The sequence below is a fragment of the Scyliorhinus torazame genome, chromosome 1, assembly GCF_047496885.1.
Source record: "Scyliorhinus torazame isolate Kashiwa2021f chromosome 1, sScyTor2.1, whole genome shotgun sequence".
Classification (NCBI taxonomy): domain Eukaryota; kingdom Metazoa; phylum Chordata; class Chondrichthyes; order Carcharhiniformes; family Scyliorhinidae; genus Scyliorhinus; species Scyliorhinus torazame.
In genome coordinates this window covers 99,000,938-99,028,050 of record NC_092707.1, presented here as the reverse complement: position 1 = coordinate 99,028,050, position 27,113 = coordinate 99,000,938, and the positions used below count along the sequence as shown (strand labels likewise).

The following is a 27,113-nucleotide window of genomic DNA, read 5'->3' as shown; positions in this document are numbered from 1 at the left end:
ATCTCTTTGACTTTCAATACTCTTGAGGGTTCTACCATTCACTGTATATTCCCTACCTGCATTAGACCTTCCAAAATGCATTACCTCACATTTGTCCGGATTAAACTCCATCTGCCATCTCTCCGCCCAAGTCTCCAGACAATCTAAATCCTGCTGTATCCTCCGACAGTCCTCATCGCTATCCGCAATTCCACCAACCTTTGTGTCGTCTGCAAACTTACTAATCAGACCAGTTACATTTTCCTCCAAATCATTTATATATACTACAAAGAGCAAAGGTCCCAGCACTGATCCCTGTGGAACACCACTGGTCACAGCCCTCCAATTAGAAAAGCATCCCTTCATTGCTACTCTCTGCCTTCTATGACCTAGCCAGTTCTGTATCCACCTTGCCAGCTCAGCCCTGATCCCGTGTGACTTCACCTTTTGTAATAGTCTACCATGAGGGACCTTGTCAAAGGCCTTACTGAAGTCCATATAGACAACATCTACTGCCCTACCTGCATCAATCATCTTAGTGACCTCCTCGAAAAACTCTATCAAGTTAGTGAGACACGACCTCCCCTTCACATAACCGTGCTGCCTCTCACTAATACGTCCATTTGCTTCCAAATGGGAGTAGATCCTGTCTCGAAGAATTCTCTCCAGTAATTTCCCTACCACTGAAGTAAGGCTCACCGGCCTGTAGTTCCCGGGATTATCCTTGCTACTCTTCTTAAACAGAGGAACAACATTGGCTATTCTCCAGTCCTCCGGGACATCCCCTGAAGACAGCGAGGATCCAAAGATTTCTGTCAAGGCCTCAGCAATTTCCTCTCCAGCCTCCTTCAGTATTCTGGGGTAGATCCCATCAGGCCCTGGGGACTTATCTACCTTAATATTTTTTAAGACACCCAACACCTCGTCTTTTTGGATCACAATGTGATCCAGGCTATCTACACCCCCTTCTCCAGACTCAACATCTACCAATTCCTTCTCTTTGGTGAATACTGAGGCAAAGTATTCATTTAGTACCTCGCCCATTTCCTCTGGCTCCACACATAGATTCCCTTGCCTATCCTTCAGTGGGCCAACCCTTTCCCTGGCTACCCTCTTGCTTTTTATGTATGTGTAAAAAGCCTTGGGATTTTCCTTAACCCTATTTGCCAATGACTTTTCGTGACCCCTTCTAGCCCTCCTGACTCCTTGCTTAAGTTCCTTCCTACTTTCCTTATATTCCACGCAGGCTTCGTCTGTTCCCAGCCTTTTAGCCCTGACAAATGCCTCCTTTTTCTTTTTGACGAGGCCTACAATATCACTCGTCATCCAAGGTTCCCGAAAATTGCCGTATTTATCTTTCTTCCTCACAGGAACATGCCGGTCCTGAATTCCTTTCAACTGACACTTGAAAGCCTCCCACATGTCAGATGTTGATTTGCCCTCAAACATCCGCCCCCAATCTATGTTCTTCAGTTCCCGCCTAATATTGTTATAATTAGCCTTCCCCCAATTTAGCACATTCATCCTCGGACCACTCTTATCCTTGTCCACCAATACTTTAAAACTTACTGAATTGTGGTCACTGTTACCGAAATGCTCCCCTACTGAAACATCTACCACCTGGCCGGGCTCATTCCCCAATACCAGGTCCAGTACCGCCCCTTCCCTCGTTGGACTGTCTACATATTGTTTTAAGAAGCCCTCCTGGATGCTCCTTACAAACTCCGCCCGTCTAAGCCCCTGGCACTAAGTGAGTCCCAGTCAATATTGGGGAAGTTGAAGTCTCCCATCACCACAACCCTGTTGTTTTTACTCTTTTCCAAAATCTGTCGACCTATCTGCTCCTCTATCTCCCGCTGGCTGTTGGGAGGCCTGTAGTATACCCACAACATTGTGACTGCACCCTTCTTATTCCTGATCTCTACCCATATAGCCTCACTGCCCTCTGAGGTGTCCTCTCGCAGTACAGCTGTGATATTCTCCCGAACAAGTAGCGCAACTCCACCTCCCCTTTTACATCCCCCTCTATCCCGCCTGAAACATCTAAATCCTGGAACGTTTAGCTGCCAATCCTGCCCTTCCCTCAACCAGGTCTCTGTAATGGCAACAACATCATAGTTCCAAGTACTAATCCAAGCTCTAAGTTCATCTGCCTTACCCGTAATGCTCCTTGCATTAAAACATATGCACTTCAGGCCACCAGACCCGCTGTGTTCAGCAACTTCTCCCTGTCTGCTCTGCCTCAGAGCCACACTGTCCCTATTCCCTAGTTCTCCCTCAATGCTCTCACCTTCTGACCTATTGCTCCCGTGCCCACCCCCCTGCCATACTAGTTTAAACCCTCCCGTGTGACACTAGCAAACCTCGCGGCCAGGATATTTACGCCTCTCCGGTTTAGATGCAACCCGTCCTTCTTATACAGGTCACACCTGCCCCGGAAGAGCTCCCAGTGGTCCAGATAATGGAAACCCTCCCTCCTACACCAGCTGTTTAGCCATGTGTTTAGCTGCTCTATCTTCCTATTTCTAGCCTCACTGGCACGTGGCACAGGGAGTAAGCCCGAGATTACAACCCTCGAGGTCCTGTCTTTTAACTTTCTGCCTAGCTCCCTGAACTCCTGCTGCAGGACCTCATGCCCCTTCCTGCCTATGTCGTTAGTACCAATATGTACAACGACCTCTGCCTGTTTGCCCTCCCCCTTCAGGTTGCCCTCTACCCGTTCGGAGACATCCTGGACCCTGGCACCAGGGAGGCAACATACCATCCTGGAGTCTCTTTCACGTCCACAGAAGCGCCTATCTGTGCCCCTAACTATAGAGTCCCCTATTACTATTACTCTTCTGCGCTTTGACCCTCCCTTCTGAACATCAGAGCCAGCCGTGGTGCCACTGCTCTGGCTGCTGCTGTTTTCCCCTGATAGGCTATCCCCCCCGACAGTATCCAAAGGGGTATATCTGTTCGAGAGGGGGACAACCACAGGGGATTCCTGCACTGACTGCCTGCTCTTCCTGGTGGTCACCCATTTCTCTGCCTGCACCTTGGGTGTGACCACATTTACATAACTGCGATCTATGATGCTTTCCGCCACCTGCATGCTCCTAAGTGCATCCAATTGCTGCTCCAACCGAACCATGCGGTCTGTGAGGAGCTCCAGTTGGGTGCACTTTCTGCAGATGAAGCCATCCGGGACGCTGGAAGCCTCCCGGACCTGCCACATCTCACAGTCAGAGCACAGCACCCCTCTAACTGACATTGCATCAATTAATTAAAATTAAAATTAAAATTTGTCTTTTTAAAAAAATATATTATAAAAAAAAATTCAAAGTTACTGTCAACTATCTGTTTCCTAGCACTAGATTTCTAATAGAAATGCGATAGCTAACGATAGTACTCTCCGATCTCTGGCTTAGATATCCCTCTAAATTATAATTAAGTTATTATGTTTAATTAGTTACCAAATACTAGCCACAGCTTTTCTGTGATGTCACTTCAGTTTCCCCCCCGACACACACAATTTGAAAAAAGGTATAAAAGTAAAAATAAGTAAAAATCACTTACTTACCTTCTTACCTTCTGAGTGTCTTAGATGTTCTCAGGTTCTCTCGCTGACAGAGACTGCTCCTCCACCTCCGAACCTTGACCTGCACAATGCTAATAATATAATAATATAATATGGCACTTATCTCACACCAATGGGTCTTATTATTAGGTTAGAGGAGGAGGGCGGGTGGGAGACACTACACGTGTAGTGTCTCGGGTTTCCTCTCCACCAGAATTTATTGGTTGGGGGGGGACGGACTTCCCAGTGGTCCACGGGTCGAACTTCCAGTTCCCGCCTTATGTAAAAACAAATAAAACAGAAAAGAACAGACACGGGACCAGGTAAGGGTTTTTAAATTCACTACTCACCTCCCAGAAGGCCCCTGCGCACCGCTGCTGCCGAAATCCAAAGGGCTGCTCCTGTAAAGGTAAGAGTTATAAAATTCACTACTCACCTCCCAGAAGGCCCCTGCGCACCGCTGCCGCCGAAATCCAAAGGGCTGCTCCTGTAAAGGTAAGAGTTTTTAAATTCACTACTCACCTCCCAGAAGGCCCCTGCGCACCGCTGCCGCCGAAATCCAAAGGGCTGCTCCTGTAAAGGTAAGTGGTTTTAAAGTCGCTACTCACCTCCCAGAAGGCCCCTGCACACCGCTGCCGCCGAAATCCAAAGGGCTGCTCCTGTAAAGGTAAGTGGTTTTAAAGTTGCTACTCACCTCCCAGAGGGCCCCGGCGCACCGCTGCCGCCGAAATCCAAAGGGCTGCTGCTGTAAAGGTAAGTGGTTTTAAAGTCGCTACTCACCTCCTAGAAGGCCCCTGCGCACCGCTGCCGCCGAAATCCAAAGGGCTGCTCCTGTAAAGGTAAGAGTTTTTAAATTCACTACTCACCTCCCAGAAGGCCCCTGCGCACCGCCGCCGCCGAAATCGCAACATTCTGGTAAATCTCCTCTGCACCCTTTCCAATGCTTCCACATCCTTCCTATAATGCGGCGACCAGAATTGCACGCAATACTCCAAATGCAGCCGCACCAGAGTTTTGCACAGCTGCAACATGACCTCATGGCACAGATTAGCCAGAATTGTGGCCCATGAATGTTGGGACTTTCAAGGCTAAATATTCAGACGAATGCCACTAGCCACAGTTTACAACCGGCAAGATGAGGACATGCTGTTCATTGTGTGGGGAGCAGGCTTCACAGATGTATCGCGTGAATGTGTTGAGAATGAAAGAAAGGTCTGGGAATGAGAGTGTAAAATGTGAATTGGGAAAGATGCTTGGATTGTGGTGTGTTTTGGATGGCAGCTGTGTTGCTTGGGTTTGTTGAAGCTGTCGATGGAAAAGTGAGTGAGATGTTTTTGAAAATGATGTAAAATGTTCTTGGCGTACAGATGCAGCGTGCCTGAAAATTGTTTATGGTGCAGGAAGGGTGAATGTTTGCCACTGCCTGTTGAAACGGGTGTGATGTATTGATGGTTGTGGCCTGATTGTGCACAAATGAAATGGGTGTGCTCCAGGCCAGTTCGAGTACAGAATAAGCAGCACACAGTGCAAAAGCTGTGGAAACAGCAGCAACTTGTCAGGATGGCCGAGTGGTCTAAGGCGCCAGACTCAAGGAGTGTGTTTCTTTCCCTCGTTTAAGGCTGGTGATTTCTGGTCCCTTTCTCGGGGCGTGGATTCAAATCCCACTCCTGACATTCACCTTTTCCGACTACAACGTTATTTGCAAATCAACAATGCAAACCGTATCATTCACATACAAAGATTGAAAACTAACATGCCTCTCTCAAACATTATGCACCCAATCACACTGCTGTGCTCAAACATGCAGATTACATTACACAGGCAGCAAAGAACATTGTTCCCACCTTGCATTCCTTATTGCTTTCCACCAATCTACCTTTCAATCCCATTGCGCACACTGCTGCTTCTCAGCAACGGGCCAACAGTGTCCAAGAATGCGACATCTTGTGAACAAACACAACTGAATTCAACTGCCTTACTTTGGCGATTCCTTGCAAGGTAGCCAGAGATGCTGACATTTCAAGTCACTCCCATATCAGAGGCACAGATTAGCCAGAATTGTGGCCCATGAATGTTGGGACTTTCAAAGCAAAATATTCAGACGAATGCCACTGGCCACAGTTTACACCCGGCAAGATGAGGACATGCTGTTCATTGTGTGGGGAGCAGGCTTCACAGATGTCTCGCGTGAATGTGTTGAGAATGAAAGAAAGGTCTGGGAATGAGAGTGTAAAATGTGAATTGGGAAAGATGTTTGGATTGTGGTGTGTTTTGGATGGCAGCTGCGTTGCTTGGGTTTGTTGAAGCTGTCGATGGAAAAGTGAGTGAGATGTTTTTGAAAATGATGTAAAATGTTCTTGGCGTACAGATGCAGCGTGCCTGAAAATTGTTTATGGTGCGGGAAGGGTGAATGTTTGCCACTGCCTGTTGAAACAGGTGTGATGTATTGATGGTTGTGGCCTGATTGTGCACAAATGAAATGGGTGTGCTCCAGGCCAGTTCGAGCACAGAATAAGCAGCACACAGTGCAAAAGCTGTGGACACAGCAGCAACTTGTCAGGATGGCCGAGTGGTCTAAGGCGCCAGACTCAAGGAGTGTGTTTCCTTGCCTCGTTTAAGCCTGGTGATTTCTGGTCCCTTTCTAGGGGCGTGGGTTCAAATCCCACTCCTGACATTGTCCTTTTCAGCACCAATATGCCACCGCCAGCCTCACAATCTCCGCAACACCCTGCTGTCATTGACATTTGCCACCTTTTACCACTTCATTACAAATAAAAACAACACAACTTGAAACCTAACATGCCTCTCTCAAATATCATGCACACAATCGCATGCTCCAATCCAACATGCAGATTACATTTCACAGGCAGCGCACTTAGCAAAGCATTGTTCCCACCTCGCTGCAGCATTCCACATTGCTTTCAACCACTCCACCTTTCTATCCCATTGCGCACCATGCTGCAATGGACCAACAGATGCAATGGATCAAGAATGTGACATCTTGTGAACAATGACAACTAAATTCATGCCTAACTTGGCAATTCTTTGCAAGGACACCAGAGATGCACTCTGGAGATTTCAAGAGATTCACTTATCACAGGCACAGATTATCCAGAATTGATGCCTTTGAAGGTTGGGAATATCAGGTGGAAATGGTTCGATCAATGCCACCGGCTACGGGTGCATGTTCACCTCTTTCAATGTCCAGGATGAAGAAATGCTGTTCATTGTGTGACGAGCGGGCTTTGCAGATATAACACGTTAATGTCTTGGGAATCAAAGAAAGGTGTGTGGCTGAAGATTGTTTGCGGTGCAGCAAAGGAGAATGATCGACACCGCCACTTCAATCCGTTGCGCTGAATTAATGGTTGTGGTTGTTTGTGCAAAAATGGATTGGGTGTGCTCCAGGCCAGCTAGAATGCAGAATACGTAGCACACAGCGGAAAACAGCAGCTGCACAAATAAGTTGTCAGGATGGCCGAGTGGTCTAAGGCGCCAGACTTAAGCAGCCGTTGAGGACGTGATGATTTCTGGTCCCTTTCAAGGGTCGTGGGTTCAAATCCCACTCCTGACATTCACCTTTTCCGACTACAACGGTATTTGCAAATCAACAATGCAAACCGTATCATTCACATACAAAGATTGAAAACTAACATGCCTCTCTCAAACATTATGCACCCAATCACACTGCTGCGCTCAAACATGCAGATTACATTACACAGGCAGCAAAGAACATTGTTCCCACCTTGCATTCCTTATTGCTTTCCACCAATCTACCTTTCAATCCCATTGCGCACACTGCTGCTTCTCAGCAACGGGCCAACAGTGTCCAAGAATGCGACATCTTGTGAACAAACACAACTGAATTCAACTGCCTTACTTTGGCGATTCCTTGCAAGGTAGCCTGAGATGCTGACATTTCAAGTCACTCCCATCTCAGAGGCACAGATTAGCCAGAATTGTGGCCCATGAATGTTGGGACTTTCAATGCAAAATATTCAGACGAATGCCACTAGCCACAGTTTACACCCGACAAGATGAGGACATGCTGTTCATTGTGTGGGGAGCAGGCTTCACAGATGTCTCGCGTGAATGTGTTGAGAATGAAAGAAAGGTCTGGGAATGAGAGTGTAAAATGTGAATTGGGAAAGATGTTTGGATTGTGGTGTGTTTTGGATGGCAGCTGCGTTGCTTGGGTTTGTTGAAGCTGTCGATGGAAAAGTGAGTGAGATGTTTTTGAAAATGATGTAAAATGTTCTTGGCGTACAGATGCAGCGTGCCTGAAAATTGTTTATGGTGCGGGAAGGGTGAATGTTTGCCACTGCCTGTTGAAACAGGTGTGATGTATTGATGGTTGTGGCCTGATTATGCACAAAAGAAATGGGTGTGCTCCAGGCCAGTTCGTGCACAGAATAAGCAGCACACAGTGCAAAAGCTGTGGACACAACAGCAATTTGTCAGGATGGCCGAGTGGTCTAAGGCGCCAGACTCAAGGAGTGTGTTTCCTTGCCTCGTTTAAGCCTGGTGATTTCTGGTCCCTTTCTAGGGGCGTGGGTTCAAATCCCACTCCTGACAATGTCCTTTTCAGCACCAATATGCCACCGCCAGCCTCACAATCTCCGCAACACCCTGCTGTCATTGACATTTGCCACCTTTTACCACTTCATTACAAATAAAAACAACACAACTTGAAACCTAACATGCCTCTCTCAAATATCATGCACACAATCGCATGCTCCAATCCAACATGCAGATTACATTTCACAGGCAGCGCACTTAGCAAAGCATTGTTCCCACCTCGCTGCAGCATTCCACATTGCTTTCAACCACTCCACCTTTCTATCCCATTGCGCACCATGCTGCAATGGACCAACAGATGCAATGGATCAGCAATGTCCAAGAATGTGACATCTTGTGAACAATGACAACTAAATTCATGCCTAACTTGGCAATTCTTTGCAAGGACACCAGAGATGCACTCTGGAGATTTCAAGAGATTCACTTATCACAGGCACAGATTATCCAGAATTGATGCCTTTGAAGGTTGGGAATATCAGGTGGAAATGGTTCGATCAATGCCACCGGCCACGGGTTCATGTTCACCTCTTTCAATATCCAGGATGAAGAAATGCTGTTCATTGTGCGACGAGCGGGCTTTGCAGATATAACACGTTAATGTCTTGGGAATCAAAGAAAGGTGATTGGCTGAAGATTGTTTGCGGTGCAGCAAAGGAGAATGATCGACACCGCCACTTCAATCCGTTGCGCTGAATTAATGGTTGTGGTTGTTTGTGCAAAAATGGATTGGGTGTGCTCCAGGCCAGCTAGAATGCAGAATACGTAGCACACAGGGGAAAACAGCAGCTGCACAAATAAGTTGTCAGGATGGCCGAGTGGTCTAAGGCACCAGACTTAAGCAGCCATTGAGGACGTGATGATTTCTGGTCCCTTTCAAGGGTCGTGGGTTCAAATCCCACTCCTGACATTCACCTTTTCCGACTACAACGTTATTTGCAAATCAACAATGCAAACCGTATCATTCACATACAAAGATTGAAAACTAACATTCCTCTCTCAATCATTATGCACCCAATCACACTGCTGCGCTCAAACATGCAGATTACATTACACAGGCAGCAAAGAACATTGTTCCCACCTTGCATTCCTTATTGCTTTCCACCAATCTACCTTTCAATCCCATTGCGCACACTGCTGCTTCTCAGCAACGGGCCAACAGTGTCCAAGAATGCGACATCTTGTGAACAAACACAACTGAATTCAACTGCCTTACTTTGGCGAGTCCTTGCAAGGTAGCCAGAGATGCTGACATTTCAAGTCACTCCCATATCAGAGGCACAGATTAGCCAGAATTGTGGCCCATGAATGTTGGGACTTTCAAGGCAAAATATTCAGACGAATGCCACTAGCCACAGTTTACACCCGGCAAGATGAGGACATGCTGTTCATTGTGTGGGGAGCTGGTTTCACAGATGTCTCGCGTGAATGTGTTGAGAATGAAAGAAAGGTCTGGGAATGAGAGTGTAAAATGTGAATTGGGAAAGATGTTTGGATTGTGGTGTGTTTTGGATGGCAGCTGCGTTGCTTGGGTTTGTTGAAGCTGTCGATGGAAAAGTGAGTGAGATGTTTTTGAAAATGATGTAAAATGTTCTTGGCGTACAGATGCAGCGTGCCTGAAAATTGTTTATGGTGCGGGAAGGGTGAATGTTTGCCACTGCCTGTTGAAACAGGTGTGATGTATTGATGGTTGTGGCCTGATTGTGCACAAATGAAATGGGTGTGCTCCAGGCCAGTTCGAGTACAGAATAAGCAGCACACAGTGAAAAAGCTGTAGACACAGCAGCAACTTGTCAGGATGGCCGAGTGGTCTAAGGCGCCAGACTCAAGGAGTGTGTTTCCTTGCCTCGTTTAAGCCTGGTGATTTCTGGTCCCTTTCTAGGGGCGTGGGTTCAAATCCCATTCCTGACATTGTCCTTTTCAGCACCAATATGCCACCGCCAGCCTCACAATCTCCGCAACACCCTGCTGTCATTGACATTTGCCACCTTTTACCACTTCATTTATTTACAAATAAAAACAACACAACTTGAAACCTAACATGCCTCTCTCAAATATCATGCACACAATCGCATGCTCCAATCCAACATGCAGATTACATTTCACAGGCAGCGCACTTAGCAAAGCATTGTTCCCACCTCGCTGCAGCATTCCACATTGCTTTCAACCACTCCACCTTTCTATCCCATTGCGCACCATGCTGCAATGGACCAACAGATGCAATGGATCAAGAATGTGACATCTTGTGAACAATGACAAATGAATTCATGCCTAACTTGGCAATTCTTTGCAAGGACACCAGAGATGCACTCTGGAGATTTCAAGAGATTCACTTATCCCAGGCACAGATTATCCAGAATTGATGCCTTTGAAGGTTGGGAATATCAGGTGGAAATGGTTCGATCAATGCCACCGGCCACGGGTGCATGTTCACCTCTTTCAATGTCCAGGATGAAGAAATGCTGTTCATTGTGTGACGAGCGGGCTTTGCAGATATAACACGTTAATGTCTTGGGAATCAAAGAAAGGTGTGTGGCTGAAGATTGTTTGCGGTGCAGCAAAGGAGAATGATCGACACCGCCACTTCAATCCGTTGCGCTGAATTAATGGTTGTGGTTGTTTGTGCAAAAATGGATTGGGTGTGCTCCAGGCCAGCTAGAATGCAGAATACGTAGCACACAGTGGAAAACAGCAGCTGCACAAAAAAGTTGTCAGGATGGCCGAGTGGTCTAAGGCGCCAGACTTAAGCAGCCGTTGAGGACTAGATGATTTCTGGTCCCTTTCAAGGGTCGTGGGTTCAAATCCCACTCCTGACATTCACCTTTTCCGACTTCAACGTTATTTGCAAATCAACAATGCAAACCGTATCATTCACATACAAAGATTGAAAACTAACATTCCTCTCTCAAACATTATGCACCCAATCACACTGCTGCGCTCAAACATGCAGATTACATTACACAGGCAGCAAAGAACATTGTTCCCACCTTGCATTCCTTATTGCTTTCCACCAATCTACCTTTCAATCCCATTGCGCACACTGCTGCTTCTCAGCAACGGGCCAACAGTGTCCAATAATGCAACATCTTGTGAACAAACACAACTGAATTCAACTGCCTTACTTTGGCGATTCCTTGCAAGGTAGCCAGAGATGCTGACATTTCAAGTCACTCCCATATCAGAGGCACAGATTAGCCAGAATTGTGGCCCATGAATGTTGGGACTTTCAAGGCAAAATATTCAGACGAATGCCACTAGCCACAGTTTACACCCGGCAAGATGAGGACATGCTGTTCATTGTGTGGGGAGCAGGCTTCACAGATGTCTCGCGTGAATGTGTTGAGAATGAAAGAAAGGTCTGGGAATGAGAGTGTAAAATGTGAATTGGGAAAGATGTTTGGATTGTGGTGTGTTTTGGATGGCAGCTGCGTTGCTTGGGTTTGTTGAAGCTGTCGATGGAAAAGTGAGTGAGATGTTTTTGAAAATGATGTAAAATGTTCTTGGCGTACAGATGCAGCGTGCCTGAAAATATGGTGCGGGAAGGGTGAATGTTTGCCACTGCCTGTTGAAACAGGTGTGATGTATTGATGGTTGTGGCCTGATTGTGCACAAATGAAATGGGTGTGCTCCAGGCCAGTTCGAGTACAGAATAAGCAGCACACAGTGCAAAAGCTGTGGACACAGCAGCAACTTGTCAGGATGGCCGAGTGGTCTAAGGCGCCAGACTCAAGGAGTGTGTTTCCTTGCCTCGTTTAAGCCTGGTGATTTCTGGTCCTTTTCTAGGGGCGAGGGTTCAAATCCCACTCCTGACATTGTCCTTTTCAGCACCAATATGCCACCGCCAGCCTCACAATCTCCGCAACACCCTGCTGTCATTGACATTTGCCACCTTTTACCACTTCATTTATTTACAAATAAAAACAACACAACTTGAAACCTAACATGCCTCTCTCAAATATCATGCACACAATCGCATGCTCCAATCCAACATGCAGATTACATTTCACAGGCAGCGCACTTAGCAAAGCCTTGTTCCCACCTCGCTGCAGCATTCCACATTGCTTTCAACCACTCCACCTTTCTATCCCATTGCGCACCATGCTGCAATGGACCAACAGATGCAATGGACCAACAATATCCAAGAATGTGAACAATGACAACTAAATTCATGCCTATCTTGGCAATTCTTTGCAAGGACACCAGAGATGCACTCTGGAGATTTCAAGAGATTCACTTATCACAGGCACAGATTATCCAGAATTGATGCCTTTGAAGGTTGGGAATATCAGGTGGAAATGGTTCGATCAATGCCACCGGCCACGGGTGCATGTTCACCTCTTTCAATGTCCAGGATGAAGAAATGCTGTTCATTGTGTGACGAGCGGGCTTTGCAGATATAACACGTTAATGTCTTGGGAATCAAAGAAAGGTGTGTGGCTGAAGATTGTTTGCGGTGCAGCAAAGGAGAATGATCGACACCGCCACTTCAATCCGTTGCGCTGAATTAATGGTTGTGGTTGTTTGTGCAAAAATGGATTGGGTGTGCTCCAGGCCAGCTTGAATGCAGAATACGTAGCACACAGTGGAAAACAGCAGCTGCACAAAAAAGTTGTCAGGCTGGCCGAGTGGTCAAAGGCGCCAGACTTAAGCAGCCGTTGAGGACTTGATGATTTCTGGTCCCTTTCAAGGGTCGTGGGTTCAAATCCCACTCCTGACATTCACCTTTTCCGACTACAACGTTATTTGCAAATCAACAATGCAAACCGTATCATTCACATACAAAGATTGAAAACTAACATGCCTCTCTCAAACATTATGCACCCAATCACACTGCTGCGCTCAAACATGCAGATTACATTACACAGGCAGCAAAGAACATTGTTCCCACCTTGCATTCCTTATTGCTTTCCACCAATCTACCTTTCAATCTCATTGCGCACACTGCTGCTTCTCAGCAACGGGCCAACAGTGTCCAAGAATGCGACATCTTGTGAACAAACACAACTGAATTCAACTGCCTTACTTTGGCGATTCCTTGCAAGGTAGCCAGAGATGCTGACATTTCAAGTCACTCCCATATCAGAAGCACAGATTAGCCAGAATTGTGGCCCATGAATGTTGGGACTTTCAAGGCAAAATATTCAGACGAATGCCACTAGCCACAGTTTACACCCGGCAAGATGAGGACATGCTGTTCATTGTGTGGGGAGCAGGCTTCACAGATGTCTCGCGTGAATGTGTTGAGAATGAAAGAAAGGTCTGGGAATGAGAGTGTAAAATGAGAATTGGGAAAGATGTTTGAATTGTGGTGTGTTTTGGATGGCAGCTGCGTTGCTTGGGTTTGTTGAAGCTGTCGATGGAAAAGTGAGTGAGATGTTTTTGAAAATGATGTAAAATGTTCTTGGCGTACAGATGCAGCGTGCCTGAAAATATGGTGCGGGAAAGGTGAATGTTTGCCACTGCCTGTTGAAACAGGTGTGATGTATTGATGGTTGTGGCCTGATTGTGCACAAATGAAATGGGTGTGCTCCAGGCCAGTTCGAGTACAGAATAAGCAGCACACAGTGCAAAAGCTGTGGACACAGCAGCAACTTGTCAGGATGGCCGAGTGGTCTAAGGCGCCAGACTCAAGGAGTGTGTTTCCTTGCCTCGTTTAAGCCTGGTGATTTCTGGTCCCTTTTAGGGGCGTGGGTTCAAATCCCACTCCTGACATTCACCTTTTCCGACTTCAACGTTATTTGCAAATCAACAATGCAAACCGTATCATTCACATACAAAGATTGAAAACTAACATTCCTCTCTCAAACATTATGCACCCAATCACACTGCTGCGCTCAAACATGCAGAATACATTACACAGGCAGCAAAGAACATTGTTCCCACCTTGCATTCCTTATTGCTTTCCACCAATCTACCTTTCTATCCCATTGCGCAAACTGCTGCTTCTCAGCAACGGGCCAACAGTGTCCAAGAATGCGACATCTCGTGAACAAACACAACTGAATTCAACTGCCTTACTTTGGCGATTCCTTGCAAAGTAGCCAGAGATGCTGACATTTCAAGTCACTCCCATATCAGAGGCACAGATTAGCCAGAATTGTGGCCCATGAATGTTGGGACTTTCAATGCAAAATATTCAGACGAATGCCACTAGCCACAGTTTACACCCGACAAGATGAGGACATGCTGTTCATTGTGTGGGGAGCAGGCTTCACAGATGTCTCGCGTGAATGTGTTGAGAATGAAAGAAAGGTCTGGGAATGAGAGTGTAAAATGTGAATTGGGAAAGATGTTTGGATTGTGGTGTGTTTTGGATGGCAGCTGCGTTGCTTGGGTTTGTTGAAGCTGTCGATGGAAAAGTGAGTGAGATGTTTTTGAAAATGATGTAAAATGTTCTTGGCGTACAGATGCAGCGTGCCTGAAAATTGTTTATGGTGCGGGAAGGGTGAATGTTTGCCACTGCCTGTTGAAACAGGTGTGATGTATTGATGGTTGTGGCCTGATTGTGCACAAATGAAATGGGTGTGCTCCAGGCCAGTTCGAGTACAGAATAAGCAGCACACAGTGCAAAAGCTGTGGACACAGCAGCAACTTGTCAGGATGGCCGAGTGGTCTAAGGTGCCAGACTCAAGGAGTGTGTTTCCTTGCCTCGTTTAAGCCTGGTGATTTCTGGTCCCTTTCTAGGGGCGTGGATTCAAATCCCACTCCTGACATTGTCCTTTTCAGCACCAATATGCCACCGCCAGCCTCACAATCTCCGCAACACCCTGCTGTCATTGACATTTGCCACCTTTTACCACTTCATTTATTTACAAATAAAAACAACACAACTTGAAACCTAACATGCCTCTCTCAAATATCATGCACACAATCGCATGCTCCAATCCAACATGCAGATTACATTTCACAGGCAACGCACTTAACAAAGCATTGTTCCCACCTCGCTGCAGCATTCCACTTTGCTTTCTACCACTCCACCTTTCTATCCCATTGCGCACCATGCTGCAATGGACCAACAGATGCAATGGACCAACAATAACCAAGAATGTGAACAATGACAACTAAATTCATGCCTAACTTGGCAGTTCTTTGCAAGGACACCAGAGATGCTGACATTTCAATAGATTCACTTATCACAGGCACAGATTATCCAGAATTGATGCCTTTGAAGGTTGGGAATATCAGGTGGAAATGTTTCGATCAATGCCACCGGCCACGGGTGCATGTTCACCTCTTTCAATGTCCAGGATGAAGAAATGCTGTTCATTGTGTGACGAGCGGGCTTTGCAGATATAACACGTTAATGTCTTGGGAATCAAAGAAAGGTGTGTGGCTGAAGATTGTTTGCGGTGCAGCAAAGGAGAATGATCGACACCGCCACTTCAATCCGTTGCGCTGAATTAATGGTTGTGGTTGTTTGTGCAAAAATGGATTGGGTGTGCTCCAGGCCAGCTAGAATGCAGAATACGTAGCACACAGTGGAAAACAGCAGCTGCACAAAAAAGTTGTCAGGCTGGCCGAGTGGTCAAAGGCGCCAGACTTAAGCAGCCGTTGAGGACTTGATGATTTCTGGTCCCTTTCAAGGGACATCCTAACATTCACCTTCTCCGACTTCAACGTTATTTGCAAATCAACAATGCAAACCGTATCATTCACATACAAAGATTGAAAACTAACATGCCTCTCTCGAACATTATGCACCCAATCACACTGCTGCGCTCAAACATGCAGATTACATTACACAGGCAGCAAAGAACATTGTTCCCACCTTGCATTCCTTATTGCTTTCCACCAATCTACCTTTCAATCCCATTGCGCACACTGCTGCTTCTCAGCAACCGGCCAACAGTGTCCAAGAATGCGACATCTTGTGAACAAACACAACTGAATTCAACTGCCTTACTTTGGCGATTCCTTACAAGGTAGCCAGAGATGCTGACATTTCAAGTCACTCCCATATCAGAGGCACAGATTAGCCAGAATTGTGGCCCATGAATGTTGGGACTTTCAAGGCGAAATGTTCAGACGAATGCCACTAGCCACTGTTTACAACCGGCAAGATGAGGACATGCTGTTCATTGTGTGGGGAGCAGGCTTCACAGATGTATCGCGTGAATGTGTTGAGAATGAAAGAAAGGTCTGGGAATGAGAGTGTAAAATGTGAATTGGGAAAGATGTTTGGATTGTGGTGTGTTTTGGATGGCAGCTGTGTTGCTTGGATTTGTTGAGGCTGTCGATGGAAAAGTGAGTGAGATGTTTTTGAAAATGATGTAAAATGTTCTTGGCGTACTGATGCAGCGTGCCTGAAAATTGTTTGTGGTGCAGGAAGGGTGAATGTTTGCCACTGCCTGTTGAAACAGGTGTGATGTATTGATGGTTGTGGCCTGATTGTGCACAAATGAAATGGGTGTGCTCCAGGCCAGTTCGAGTGCAGAACAAGCAGCACACAGTGGAAAAGGGTAACCACAGCAGCAATTTGTCAGGATGGCCGAGTGGTCTAAGGCACCAGATTCAAGGAGTGTGTTTCCTTGCCTTGTTTAAGCCTGGTGATTTCTGGTCCCTTTTTAGGGGCGTGGGTTCAAATCCCACTCCTGACATTGTCCTTTTCAGCACCAATATGCCACCGCCAGCCTCACAATCTCCGCAACACCCTGCTGTCATTGACATCTGCCACCTTTTACCACTTCATTTATTTACAAATAAAAACAACACACAACTTGAAACCTTTTTGAAATGCCTCTCTCAAATATCATGCACCCAATTACCTGCTCCAATCAAACATGCAGATTACATTTCACAGGCAGCGTACTTAGCAAAGCATTGTTCCCACCTCGCTGCAGCATTCCACATTGCTTTCTACCACTCCACCTTTCTATCCCATGGCGCACCATGCTGCAATGGACCAACAGATGCAATGGACCAACAGTGTCCAAGAATGTGACATCTTGTGAACAATGACAACTAAATTCATGCCTAACTTGGCAATTCTTTGCAAGGACACCAGAGATGCTGCCATTTCAAGAGATTCACTTATCACAGGCACAGATTACCCAGAATTGATGCCTTTGAAGGTTGGGAATATCAGGTGGAAATGGTTTGATCAATGCCATCGGCCACGGGTGCATGTTCACCTCTTTCAATGTCCAGGATGAGGAAATGCTGTTCATTGTGTGACGAGCGGGCTTTGCAGATATAACACGTTAATGTCTTGGGAATCAAAGAAAGGTGTGTGGCTGAAGATTGTTTGCGGTGCAGCAAAGGAGAATGATCGACACCGCCACTTCAATCCGTTGCGCTGAATTAATGGTTGTGGTTGTTTCTGCAAAAAGGGGTTGGGTGTGCTCCAGGCCAGCTAGAATGCAGAATACGTCGCACACAGTGGAAAACAGCAGCTGTACACGAAAGTTGTCAGTATGGCCGAGTGGTCTTAGGCGCCGGACTTAAACAGCCGTTGAGGACTTGATGATTTCTGGTCCCTTTCAAGGGTTGTGGGTTCAAATCCCACTCTTGACATTCTCCTTTTCCGACTTCAACGTTATTTGCAAATCAACAATCAACAAGGCATGTTAGTTTTCAACCTTTGTATGTGAATGATACGGTTTCACATACAAAGATTGAAAACTAACATGCTTCTCTCCAACATTATGCACCCAATCACACTGCTGCGCTCAAACATGCAGATTACATTACACAGGCAGCAAAGAACATTGTTACCACCTTGCATTCCTTATTGCTTTCCACCAATCTACCTTTCAATCCCATTGCGCACACTGCTGCTTCTCAGCAACGGGCCAACAGTGTCCAAGAATGCGACATCTTGTGAACAAACACAACTGAATTCAACTGTCTTACTTTGGCGAGTCCTTGCAAGGTAACCAGAGATGCTGACACTTCAAGTCACTCCCATATCAGAGGCACAGATTAGCCAGAATTGTGGCCCATGAATGTTGGGACTTTCAAGGCTAAATGTTCAGACGAATGCCACTAGCCACTGTTTACAACCGGCAAGATGAGGAAATGCTGTTCATTGTGTGGGGAGCAGGCTTCACAGATGTATCGCGTGAATGTGTTGAGAATGAAAGAAAGGTCTGGGAATGAGAGTGTAAAATGTGAATTGGGAAAGATGTTTGGATTGTGGTGTGTTTTGGATGGCAGCTGTGTTGCTTGGATTTGTTGAGGCTGTCGATGGAAAAGTGAGTGAGATGTTTTTGAAAATGATGTAAAATGTTCTTGGCGTACAGATGCAGCGTGCCTGAAAATTGTTTATGGTGCGGGAAGGGTGAATGTTTGCCACTGCCTGTTGAAACAGGTGTGATGTATTGATGGTTGTGGCCTGATTGTGCACAAATGAAATGGGTGTGCTCCAGGCCAGTTCGAGTGCAGAATAAGCAGCACACAGTGGAAAAGGGTAACCGCAGCAGCAATTTGTCAGGATGGCCGAGTGGTCTAAGGAACCAGATTCAAGGAGTTTGTTTCCTTGCCTTGTTTAAGCCTGGTGATTTCTGGTCCCTTTTTAGGGGCGTGGGTTCAAATCCCACTCCTGACATTGTCCTTTCCAACACCAACATGCGATCGCCAGCCTCACAATCTCCGCATCACCCTGCTGTCATTGACATCTGCCACCTTTTACCACTTCATTTATTTACAAATAAAAACAACACACAACTTGAAACCTTTTTGAAATGCCTCTCTCAAATATCATGCACCCAATTACCTGCTCCAATCAAACATGCAGATTACATTTCACAGGCAGCGTACTTAGCAAAGCATTGTTCCCACCTCGCTGCAGCATTCCACATTGCTTTCTACCACTCCACCTTTCTATCCCATTGCGCACCATGCTGCAATGGACCAACTGTGTCCAAGAATGTGACATCTTGGGAACAATCACAACTAAATTCATGCCTAACTTGGCAATTCTTTGCAAGGATTCGACCGGGAAACCATCCGGCCCCGGTGCCTTCCCCGCCTGCATGCTCCCTATTCCTTTGGCCAGCTCCTCCAGCCCAATCGGGGCCCCTAATCCCGCCACCAGTCCCTCCTCCACCTTCGGGAACCTCAGTTGGTCCAGAAAGCGGCCCATCCCTCCCTCCCTCCTCCAGTGGGGGCTCGTACTGATGCAATTCCTCATAAAAGTCCCTGAAGGCCCCATTGATGCCAACCCCACTCCCCACCACAATCCCTTCCCTTCCCTTAACTCCCCCGATCTCCCTAGCTGCGTCCCACTTCCGAAGATAATGTGCCAGCATCCGACTTGCCTTTTCCCCATATTCATAAATCGCCCCCTGGGCCTTCCTCCACTGCGCCTCTGCCTTCCTGGTGGTCAACAGGTCGAATTCGGCCTGGAGGCAACGCCTCTCGCTCAGCAGTCCCTCCTCCGGCACCTCCGCATATCTCCTGTCTACCCTCACCATCTCCCCCACCAGCCTCTCCCTCTCCTCCGCTCCCTCCGCTCCTTGTGGGCCCTGATGGAGATCAGCTCTCCCCTAACCACCGCCTTCAGCGCCTCCCAGACCATCCCCACCCGGACCTCCCCGTTATCGTTGGCCTCCAGGTATCTCTCTATGCTTCCTCGGACCCGCTCGCTCACCTCCTCGTCTGGCAACAGCTCCACCTCCAAGCGCCACAATGGGCGCTGGTCCCTGTCCTCCCCCAGCTCTAGGTCTACCCAATGCGGGGCGTGGTCCGAAACGGCTATCGCCGAGTACTCGGTATCCTCTACTCTCGCTATCAGCGCCCTGCTCATAACAAAAAAGTCGATCCGGGAATTGGCCTTATGAATGTGCGAGAAGAATGAAAATTCCCTAGCCCCTGGCCTTGCAAATCTCCAAGTGTCCACCCCTCCCATCTGGTCCATAAACTCCCTCAGCACTTTAGCCGCCGCCGGCCTCCTACCCAACCTAGACCTGGAGCGATCCAGTGCCGGATCCAATACCGTGTTAAAGTTATCAGGCCCCCCACTTCCAAGTCCGGGATCCGACCCAACATGCGCCGCATAAAACCCGCATCGTCCCAGTTCGGGGTGTACACGTTGACCAGCACCACCCTCTCCCCTTGCAGCTTACCACTTACCATTGTCTGTCACAATGCTCGACGCCTTGAACGACACCCTCTTTCCCACCAAGATCGCCACCCACTGATTTTTGGCATCTAGCCCCGAATGAAACACCTTACCTACCCACTCCTTCCTCAATCTTACCTGGTCTGCCACCTTCAGGTGTATCTCCTGCAGCATGACCACATCTGCCTTCAGCCCCCTCAGGTGCGCGAACACCCGGGCCCGCTTAACTGTCCCATTCAGTCCCCTTACGTTCAAGGTTATCAGCCGGATCAGGGGGCTACCTGCCCCCCTCCCCCGCCGACTAGCCATAACCCCTCCTCGGCCAGCCACGCGCCCGCACCCCACACCCGGCCCATTCCCCACGGCGGCAGACAACCCGTCCCAACCCCCTCTACTCGCTCCAGCTCCCCCTTGACCAAACCAGCAGCAAACCGGTTCCGCCCCCCTCCCCAGCTGGGACCCTTCCTAGCTGCATTGCTCCCCCACTGCACTCCTGCTGACCCCGGCCGCTCCCGCCTCTCCTTCGACTCCTCCCATTGTGGGACTTCCCCTCCCCCTCCATTACCCACCCGCAGGCTCTCCGCCTCCCCCTTCCATCCCAAGCGTGGGAAAAAAAACGCACTTCCCCGCCCTGGCCCTGCCTCCTCTGGCGCAGCTCCTTTTACAGGCCCAGTCCCCTCACCCCCGTCTCGGGCCTCCCCCTCCCCCTCGGGGCCCCATCCTCCGTACCGGCCATCCACCCCCTTTTCCGTTTACTTGCCCCCCCTCCAAGAGCCCACCCAACAGACCCAACTAAAACAGTGCCCAACCCACCCTAACCACCCACACCGAACCAAAAATAAACAAGAACAAAGAACCCTCCTGAAAATGTAACACAACAACAACAATCCCCGACCATCCCCACACCCGACCCCCCCAGACCGACCCTCAATTTGTGTCCAGTTTCTCGGCCTGAACAAAGGCCCACGCCTCCTCCGGGGATTCAAAATAATGGTGCTGGTCCTTGTAGGAGACCCACAGACGCGCCGGCTGCAGCATGCCAAACTTCACCCCCTTCCTGTGCAGCACCGCCTTCGCCTGGTTGTACCCGGCCCTCTTCTTTGCCCCCTCCGCGCTCCAGTCCTGATATATTCGAACCTCCACGTTCTCCCACCTGCTGCTCCTCTCCTTCTTGGCCCACCTGAGTACGCACTCCCGATCAGCTAACCGATGAAACCGCACTAGCACCGCCCGCGGCCTTGGGCCTCCTCGCCAGCACTCTATGGGCCCCTTCCAGCTCCAGGGGCCCTTGCAAGGACCCCGCTCCCATCAGCGAGTTCAACATGGTGACCACATAGGCCCCCACATCCGACCCCTCCAGCCCCTCCGGGAGGCCCAGGATTCGCAGATTCTTCCGCCTCGACCAATTCTCCATCTCCTCGAACCGTTCCTGACATTTCTTGTGGAGCGCCTCGTGCGCCTCCACCTTTACCGCTAGGCCCAAGATCTCATCCTCGTTATCTGAGATCTTTTGTCGGACCTCGCAGATCGCCATCCCCTGGGCCGTCTGGGTCTCCAGCAGCTTATCAATAGAAGCCTTCATCGGATCCAGCAGGTCTGCTTTGACCACCCTGAAGCAGTGCTGAATAACCTCCTGCTGCTCCTGCACCCATTGCATCCATGCTGCCTGGTCCCCACCCGCCGCCATCTTGCTCTTCTTCCCTCGCACTTTCTTTGGCTTCACCGCCACTTTTTTAGTCGCCACTCCTGGTCCAAGCCATACACGGTCGGGGGAATGTTGCAGTCTTCTTCCCACACCAGGAAATGTCGGAAAAATGCCGTTGGGGGCCCTGAAAAGAGCCCAAAAGTCCGTTCCAAGCGGGAGATGCAGAACGTGCGGCTTAGCTCCGCATAGCCACAACCGGAAGTCCGGTTTCTCTGTTACTGTAATCGTGTCCCCACCGTAGGAGTCATAGAACATAGAACAATACAGCGCAGTACAGGCCCTTCGGCCCACGATGTTGCACCGAAACAAAAGCCATCTAACCTACACTATACCATTATCATCCATATGTTTATCCAATAAACTTTTAAATACCCTCAATGTTGGCGAGCTCACTACTGTAGCAGGGAGGGCATTCCACGGCCTCACTACTCTTTGCGTAAAGAACCTACCCCTGACCTCTGTCCTATATCTATTACCCCTCAGTTTAAGGCTATGTCCCCTCGTGCTAGCCATTTCCATCCGCGGGAGAAGGCTCTCACTGTCCACCCTATCTAACCCTCTGATCATTTTGTATGCCTCTATTAAGTCTCCTCTTAACCTTCTTCTCTCTAACGAAAACAACCTCAAGTCCATCAGCCTTTCCTCATAAGATTTTCCCTCCATACCAGGCAACATCCTGGTAAATCTCCTCTGCACCCGTTCCAAAGCCTCCACGTCCTTCCTATAATGCGGTGACCAGAACTGTACGCAATACTCCAAATGCGGCCGTACCAGAGTTCTGTACAGCTGCAACATGACCTCCTGACTCCGGAACTCAATCCCTCTACCAATAAAGGCCAACACTCCATAGGCCTTCTTCACCACCCTATCAACCTGGGTGGCAACTTTCAGGGATCTATGTACATGGACACCTAGATCCCTCTGCTCATCCACACTTTCAAGAACTTTTCCATTAGCCAAATATTCCACATTCCTGTTTTTCCTTCCAAAGTGAATCACCTCACACTTCTCTACATTAAACTCCATTTGCCACCTCTCAGCCCAGCACTGCAGCTTATCTATATCCCTCTGTAACCTGCTACTTCCTTCCACACTATCAACAACACCACCGACTTTAGTATCGTCTGCAAATTTACTCACCCACCCTTCTGCGCCTTCCTCTAGGTCATTGATAAAAATGACAAACAGCAACGGCCCCAGAACAGATCCTTGTGGGTACTCCACTTGTGACAGAACTCCATTCTGAACATTTCCCATCAACCACCACCCTCTGTCTTCTTTCAGCTAGCCAATTTCTGATCCACATCTCTAAATCACCCTCAATCCCAGCCTCCGTATTTTCTGCAATAGCCTACCGTGGGGAACCTTATCAAATGCTTTGCTGAAATCCATATACACCACATCAACTGCTCTACCCTCGTCTACCTGTTCAGTCACCTTCTCAAAGAACTCGATAAGGTTTGTGAGGCATGACCTACCCTTCACAAAGCCATGCTGACTATCCCTGATCATATTATTCCTATCTAGATGATTATAAATCTTGTCTCTTATAATCCCCTCCAAGACTTTACCCACTACAGACGTGAGGCTCACTGGTCTATAGTTGCCGGGGTTGTCTCTGCTCCCCTTTTTGAACAAAGGGACCACATTTGCTATCCTCCAGTCCTCTGGCACTATTCCTGTATCCAATGATGCCATAAAAATCAAAGCCAATGGTCCAGCAATCTCTTCCCTGGCCTCCCAGAGAATCCTAGGATAAATCCCATCAGGTCCCGGGGACTTATCTATTTTCAGCCTGTCCAGAATTGCCAACACCTCTTCCCTACGTACCTCAATGCCATCTAATCTATTTACCTGGAGCTCAGCATTCTCCTCCACAACATTATCTTTTTCCTGAGTGAATACTGACGAAAAATATTCATTTAGTATCTCGCCTATCTCTTCAGACTCTACACACAACTTCCCATCCCTGTCCTTGACTGGTCCTACTCTGTCCCTAGTCATTCGCTTATTCCTGACATACCTATAGAAAGCTTTTGGGTTTTCCTTGATCCTTCCTGCCAAATACTTCTCATGTCCCCTCCTTGCTCGTCTTAGCTCTCTCTTTAGATCCTTCCTCGCTACCTTGTAACTATCCATCGCCCCAACTGAAACTTCACACCTCATCTTCACATAGGCCTCCTTCTTCCTCTTAACAAGAGATTCCACTTCTTTGGTAAACCACGGTTCCCTCGCTCGGCACCTTCCTCCCCGACTGACCGGTACATACTTATCAAGAACACGCAGTAGCTGATCCTTGAACAAGCTCCACTTATCCAGTGTGTCCAACACTTGCAGCCCACTTCTCCACCTTATCCCCCCCAAGTCACATCTAATGGCATCATAATTTCCCTTCCCCCAGCTATAACTCTTGCCCTGCGGTGTATACTTATCCCTTTCCATCCTTAACGTAAACGTCACCGAATTGTGGTCACTGTCCCCAAAGTACTCACCTACCTCCAAATCCAACACCTGGCCTGGTTCATTACCCAAAACCAAATCCAATGTGGCCTCGCCTCTTGTTGGCCTGTCAACAAACTGTGTCAGGAAACCCTGCTGCACACACTGTACAAAAAACGACCCATCTAATGTACTCGAACTATATCTTTTCCAGTCAATATTTGGAAAGTTAAAGTCTCCCATAATAACTACCCTATTACTTTCGCGCTTATCCAGGATCATCCTCGCCATCCTTTCCTCTATATCCCTAGAACTATTTGGAGGCCTATAGAAAACTCCCAACAGGGTGACCTCTCCTTTCCTGTTTCTAACCTCAGCCCATACTACCTCGGAAGATGAGTCCCCATCTAGCATCCTCTCCGCCACCGTAATACTGCTCATGACTAGCAGCGCCACACCTCCCCCTCTTTTGCCTCCTTCTCTGAGCTTACTAAAACACCTAAACCCCGGAACATGCAACATCCATTCCTGTCCCTGCTCTATCCATGTCTCCGAAATGGCCACAACATCGAAGTCCCAGGTACCAACCCATGCTGCCAGTTCCCCTACCTTATTTCCTATACTCCTGGCATTGAAGTAGACACACTTCAAACCACCTACCTGAACACTGGCCCCCTCCTGCGACGTCAAATCTGAGCTCCTGACCTCTATACTCTCATTCTCCCTTACCCTAAAACTACAATCCAGGTTCCCATGCCCCTGCTGCATTAGTTTAAACCCCCCCAAAGAGCACTAACAAATCTCCCCCCCCAGGATATTTGTGCCCCGCAGGTTCAGATGTAGACCATCCTGTCTGTAGAGGTCCCACCTTCCCCAGAAAGAGCCCCAGTTATCCAGAAATCTGAATCCCTCCCGCCTGCACCATCCCTGCAGCCACGTGTTTAATTGCTCTCTCTCCCTATTCCTCATCTCACTATCACGTGGCACGGGCAACAACCCAGAGATAACAACTCTGTTTGTTCTAGTTCTGAGCTTCCATCCTAGCTCCCTGAAAGCCTGTCTGACATCCTTATCCCCTTTCCTACCTATGTCGTTAGTGCCAATGTGGACCACGACTTGGGGCTGCTCCCCCTCCCCCTTAAGGACCCAGAAAACACGATCCGAGACATCACGTACCCTTGCACCTGGAAGGCAACATACCAAACGTGAGTCTCTCACGCTCCCACAAAATCTCCTATCTGTGCCCCTGACTATAGAGTCCCCAATTACTAATGCTCTGCTCCTCTCCCCCCTTCCCTTCTGAGCAACAGGGACAGACTCTGTGCCAGAGGCCCGTACCCCATGGCTTACCCCTGGTAAGTCGTCCCCCCCACAAGTATCCAAAGCGGTATACTTGTTTCTCAGGGGAACGACCGCAGGGGATCCCTGCACTGACTGTTCTTTCCCCGTCCCTCTTACAGTTACCCATCTATCTCCAATCTTTGGTGTAACTAATTCCCTGAAGCTGCTATCTATGACCCCCTCTGCCTCCCGAATGATCCGAAGTTCTTCCAACTCCAGCTCCAGTTCCCTAACTCGGTCTTGGAGGAGCTGGAGATGGCAGCACTTCCTGCAGGTAAAATCAGCAGGGACACTAACGGCATCCCTCACCTCAAATATCCTGCAGGAGGAACATTGCACTCCCTTCCCTGCCATTCCTCTAACTGTCTACCAAGATCTGGCTAACAACTCAATTAATTTTTTTTTATATTAAAAAAAAATAATTATTAATAACAATAATAAAATATGGTACTTACCTCACACGAAAGGGTTTTATTATTAGGTTAGAGGAGGAGGGCGGGTGGGAGACACTACAGGTGTAGTGTCTCGGGTTTCCTCTCCACCAGAATTTATTGGTGAGGGTCTTCCCAGAAGTCCGCGGGTCGACTTCCTGTTCCCACCTTAAACACTAGAATTTAAAAAAAAATTTAAAGGAGAAACTTACCTCCCAGAAATCACTTCCGCACTGCCCCCGCTGAAATGGACTAGCCTGCTCCGCTCCTGCTGAAATCGACTTGGCCTGCAAGGTAAGTAAGTTGTTAATCTGTACTCACCTCACCACAGGCAGCGACCTTTTAAACGGTCCCCTCTGCCTCGCAGCTCCCGCGCTTTTTCAAATTCCCGCGCTGATTCTAAGGTCCCAGCTCTCACTCCCGAACTCAACAGCTGACCTGCAAGGCAAGCAAGTTAATCTGTACTCACCTCACCACAGACAGCGACCTTTTAAATGGTCCCCTCTATGATGGTCATCATAGGCAAGGTCAGCATTTTTGGACAGGTAATCACTGAATATTGGTTGGCGGTCCATAGATGCCACGTTCCGAACGTCGCAGGGTCTTAGTTGTTGTCCCATGGAAGTCATCTGTAGCACAGCTCGACATTTGAAGGCACAGTGGTTGTACTTTCCACACCTCAGGCACTGTTTGCCATAAACTGGACATTGCCCTTTTAAGTGGGCGTGTCCACAGTTATGACACGTCATGACACCGCCCTGGCACGTTCGCGCATGCGCAGTAGCGTTCTCAGCTGGTTCCAGTCTCCGTGCGAACTGCGCATGTGTGTGGGCCACTTGCAGATTCGAGCGCGCGGGATTGCCGGTGGAGGAGCGCCTTCGAGAAGCCTGGGCCACCATTTTGACTGCTCCAACCTCGTGGTGGAGGCCTTGGTCCCGGTCAGTAAACTGGTGATATTGTGCTTCAGTGATTTCATGAGCAGCACATAGTTGTGTAGCCATTTCAACATCAAGATTTTTGTGC

The 27,113-nt window shown here is 48.2% G+C and overlaps 13 non-coding genes across 13 annotated transcripts; all 13 read left to right on the top strand.

Annotated features, from left to right (window-relative positions):
- The first annotated feature begins 5,092 nt into the window (after nt 1-5,092).
- On the top strand, nt 5,093-5,211 carry trnal-caa (transfer RNA leucine (anticodon CAA)). Its single transcript has 2 exons — nt 5,093-5,130; nt 5,166-5,211. It is a non-coding gene; the product is annotated as a tRNA-Leu (tRNA).
- Nucleotides 5,212-6,093: 882 nt separating this feature from the next.
- trnal-caa (transfer RNA leucine (anticodon CAA)) lies at nt 6,094-6,212 on the top strand. Its single transcript has 2 exons — nt 6,094-6,131; nt 6,167-6,212. It is a non-coding gene; the product is annotated as a tRNA-Leu (tRNA).
- Nucleotides 6,213-7,006: 794 nt separating this feature from the next.
- trnal-uaa (transfer RNA leucine (anticodon UAA)) lies at nt 7,007-7,112 on the top strand. The gene is made up of 2 exons: nt 7,007-7,044; nt 7,067-7,112. It is a non-coding gene; the product is annotated as a tRNA-Leu (tRNA).
- An 882-nt stretch (nt 7,113-7,994) lies between these two features.
- Nucleotides 7,995-8,113, top strand: trnal-caa (transfer RNA leucine (anticodon CAA)). The gene is made up of 2 exons: nt 7,995-8,032; nt 8,068-8,113. It is a non-coding gene; the product is annotated as a tRNA-Leu (tRNA).
- An 804-nt stretch (nt 8,114-8,917) lies between these two features.
- trnal-uaa (transfer RNA leucine (anticodon UAA)) lies at nt 8,918-9,023 on the top strand. The gene is made up of 2 exons: nt 8,918-8,955; nt 8,978-9,023. It is a non-coding gene; the product is annotated as a tRNA-Leu (tRNA).
- Nucleotides 9,024-9,905: 882 nt separating this feature from the next.
- On the top strand, nt 9,906-10,024 carry trnal-caa (transfer RNA leucine (anticodon CAA)). Its single transcript has 2 exons — nt 9,906-9,943; nt 9,979-10,024. It is a non-coding gene; the product is annotated as a tRNA-Leu (tRNA).
- Nucleotides 10,025-10,823: 799 nt separating this feature from the next.
- Nucleotides 10,824-10,929, top strand: trnal-uaa (transfer RNA leucine (anticodon UAA)). Its single transcript has 2 exons — nt 10,824-10,861; nt 10,884-10,929. It is a non-coding gene; the product is annotated as a tRNA-Leu (tRNA).
- Nucleotides 10,930-11,806: 877 nt separating this feature from the next.
- Nucleotides 11,807-11,925, top strand: trnal-caa (transfer RNA leucine (anticodon CAA)). The gene is made up of 2 exons: nt 11,807-11,844; nt 11,880-11,925. It is a non-coding gene; the product is annotated as a tRNA-Leu (tRNA).
- A 799-nt stretch (nt 11,926-12,724) lies between these two features.
- Nucleotides 12,725-12,830, top strand: trnal-uaa (transfer RNA leucine (anticodon UAA)). The gene is made up of 2 exons: nt 12,725-12,762; nt 12,785-12,830. It is a non-coding gene; the product is annotated as a tRNA-Leu (tRNA).
- Nucleotides 12,831-13,707: 877 nt separating this feature from the next.
- On the top strand, nt 13,708-13,825 carry trnal-caa (transfer RNA leucine (anticodon CAA)). The gene is made up of 2 exons: nt 13,708-13,745; nt 13,781-13,825. It is a non-coding gene; the product is annotated as a tRNA-Leu (tRNA).
- An 882-nt stretch (nt 13,826-14,707) lies between these two features.
- On the top strand, nt 14,708-14,826 carry trnal-caa (transfer RNA leucine (anticodon CAA)). Its single transcript has 2 exons — nt 14,708-14,745; nt 14,781-14,826. It is a non-coding gene; the product is annotated as a tRNA-Leu (tRNA).
- Nucleotides 14,827-16,591: 1,765 nt separating this feature from the next.
- trnal-caa (transfer RNA leucine (anticodon CAA)) lies at nt 16,592-16,710 on the top strand. Its single transcript has 2 exons — nt 16,592-16,629; nt 16,665-16,710. It is a non-coding gene; the product is annotated as a tRNA-Leu (tRNA).
- Nucleotides 16,711-18,540: 1,830 nt separating this feature from the next.
- Nucleotides 18,541-18,659, top strand: trnal-caa (transfer RNA leucine (anticodon CAA)). Its single transcript has 2 exons — nt 18,541-18,578; nt 18,614-18,659. It is a non-coding gene; the product is annotated as a tRNA-Leu (tRNA).
- Nucleotides 18,660-27,113: the final 8,454 nt, after the last annotated feature.